Below are 2,500 nucleotides of genomic sequence, written 5' to 3' on the forward strand. Positions count from 1 at the left end.
CGCTCCACCAACTAAGAACGGCCATGCACCACCACCCACAGAATCAAGAAAGAGCTCTCAATCTGTCAATCCTACCTGTGTCCGGGCCGGGTGAGTTTCCCCGTGTTGAGTCAAATTAAGCCGCAGGCTCCACTCCTGGTGGTGCCCTTCCGTCAATTCCTTTAAGTTTCAGCTTTGCAACCATACTTCCCCCGGAACCCAAAGACTTTGGTTTCCCGGAAGCTGCCGGAAAGGTCGTCATGGTAACGCCTCCCGATCGCTAGTTGGCATCGTTTATAGTCAGAACTAGGACGGTATCTGATCGTCTTCGAACCTCTGACTTTCGCTCTTGATTAAAGAAAACATTCTTGGCGAATGCTTTCGCAGTAGTTCGTCTTCCGCCGATCCAAGAATTTCACCTCTAACGGCAGAGTACGGACGCCCCCGTCTGTCCCTCTTAATCATTACCTCGTGCTCCGAAAACCAACAAAATAGAACCGAGGTCCTATTCCATTATTCCATGCAACACTATGCAGGCGAACAGCCTGCTTTGAACACTCTAATTTTTTCAAAGTAAACTTATCGGCCACCGCCGACACTCAGTCAAGAGCACCGACGGAGAACCGAAGGTGAGGCGAACGCAACCAGTGACACGCCTTGCGACGGACCGGCGGCGCTCGCCCAAAATCCAACTACGAGCTTTTCAACCGCAACAACTTTAGCATACACTGTTGGAGCTGGAATTACCGCGGCTGCTGGCACCAGACTTGCCCTCCAATGGATACTCGTTAAGAGTTTTAGGATGTACTCATTCCAATTACAGGGCCTCGTTAGAGTCCTGTATTGTTATTTTTCGTCACTACCTCCCCGTGTCGGGAATGGGTTATTTGCGCGCCTGCTGCCTTCCTTGGATGTGGTAGCCGTTTCTCAGGCTCCCTCTCCGGAATCGAACCCTGATTCCCCGTTACCCGTTATCACAAAGGTAGGCACGTAGCGTACCTTCGACAGTTGATAGGGCAGACACTTGAATGATACGTCGTCGGTGCAGAGACCGTACGATCCGCGTGGTTATCCAGAGTCATCAAACGTCACAGGACGAACCCGGTCGGTTTTGATCTGATAAAAGCGCGCCTCCCGAAGTCGGCGCTTAATGCATGTATTAGCTCTAGAATTACCACAGTTATCCACTTCGCTTACGAGACCAAATAAACCAAGACTGATTTAATGAGCCATTCGCAGTTTCGCTTTACGAGAACTCGTACTTGCACCTGCATGGCTTAATCTTTGAGACAAGCATATCACTACTGGCAGGATCAACCAGCACCGCACCGCTCTTTCTTGGCTCATTCGAAATTACTGTCTTTCGCTCTGACATGCCTTACCTAGGGTTAGGTTAGTATGCTTGCACGTTTGTACTTTAACTTTTTTCGGCTCGGCTTCTTTCGACGCCGATGCCGGCGACGCAGCACTCTCTCGCCCGCCAGCCACCGAGAAAAGGGTGCGCTCCGACCGGCCCCGCACCGCTCTTTCTTGGCTCATTCGAAATTACTGTCTTTCGCTCTGACATGCCTTACCTAGGGTTAGGTTAGTATGCTTGCACGTTTGTACTTTAACTTTTTTCGGCTCGGCTTCTTTCGACGCCGATGCCGGCGACGCAGCACTCTCTCGCCCGCCAGCCACCGAGAAAAGGGTGCGCTCCGACCGGCCCCGCACCGCTCTTTCTTGGCTCATTCGAAATTACTGTCTTTCGCTCTGACATGCCTTACCAAGGGTTAGGTTAGTATGCTTGCACGTTTGTACTTTAACTTTTTTCGGCTCGGCTTCTTTCGACGCCGATGCCGGCGACGCAGCACTCTCTCGCCCGCCAGCCACCGAGAAAAGGGTGCGCTCCGACCGGCCCCGCACCGCTCTTTCTTGGCTCATTCGAAATTACTGTCTTTCGCTCTGACATGCCTTACCTAGGGTTAGGTTAGTATGCTTGCACGTTTGTACTTTAACTTTTTTCGGCTCGGCTTCTTTCGACGCCGATGCCGGCGACGCAGCACTCTCTCGCCCGCCAGCCACCGAGAAAAGGGTGCGCTCCGACCGGCCCCGCACCGCTCTTTCTTGGCTCATTCGAAATTACTGTCTTTCACTCTGACATGCCTTACCTAGGGTTAGGTTAGTATGCTTGCACGTTTGTACTTTAACTTTTTTCGGCTCGGCTTCTTTCGACGCCGATGCCGGCGACGCATCACTCTCTCGCCCGCCAGCCACCGAGAAAAGGGTGCGCTCCGACCGGCCCCGCACCGCTCTTTCTTGGCTCATTCGAAATTACTGTCTTTCGCTCTGACATGCCTTACCTAGGGTTAGGTTAGTATGCTTGCACGTTTGTACTTTAACTTTTTTCGGCTCGGCTTCTTTCGACGCCGATGCCGGCGACGCAGCACTCTCTCGCCCGCCAGCCACCGAGAAAAGGGTGCGCTCCGACCGGCCCCGCACCGCTCTTTCTTGGCTCATTCGAAATTACTGTCTTTCGCTC

General features: G+C 52.8%; 1 non-coding gene across 1 annotated transcript in view; it reads right to left on the reverse strand.

The window, feature by feature from the left end:
- Positions 1 to 1,303, reverse strand: part of LOC144431638 (small subunit ribosomal RNA) — a 1,810-nt gene extending 507 nt beyond the window's left edge. Inside the window, exon 1 of the ribosomal RNA XR_013480200.1 lies at positions 1 to 1,303. This exon is cut by the window's left edge and continues 507 nt beyond it. This is a non-coding gene — a ribosomal RNA (small subunit ribosomal RNA).
- Between the last annotated feature and the right edge of the window lie 1,197 nt (positions 1,304 to 2,500).

This window comes from Styela clava, chromosome 13, assembly GCF_964204865.1.
Source record: "Styela clava chromosome 13, kaStyClav1.hap1.2, whole genome shotgun sequence".
In the NCBI taxonomy this organism is placed as follows: domain Eukaryota; kingdom Metazoa; phylum Chordata; class Ascidiacea; order Stolidobranchia; family Styelidae; genus Styela; species Styela clava.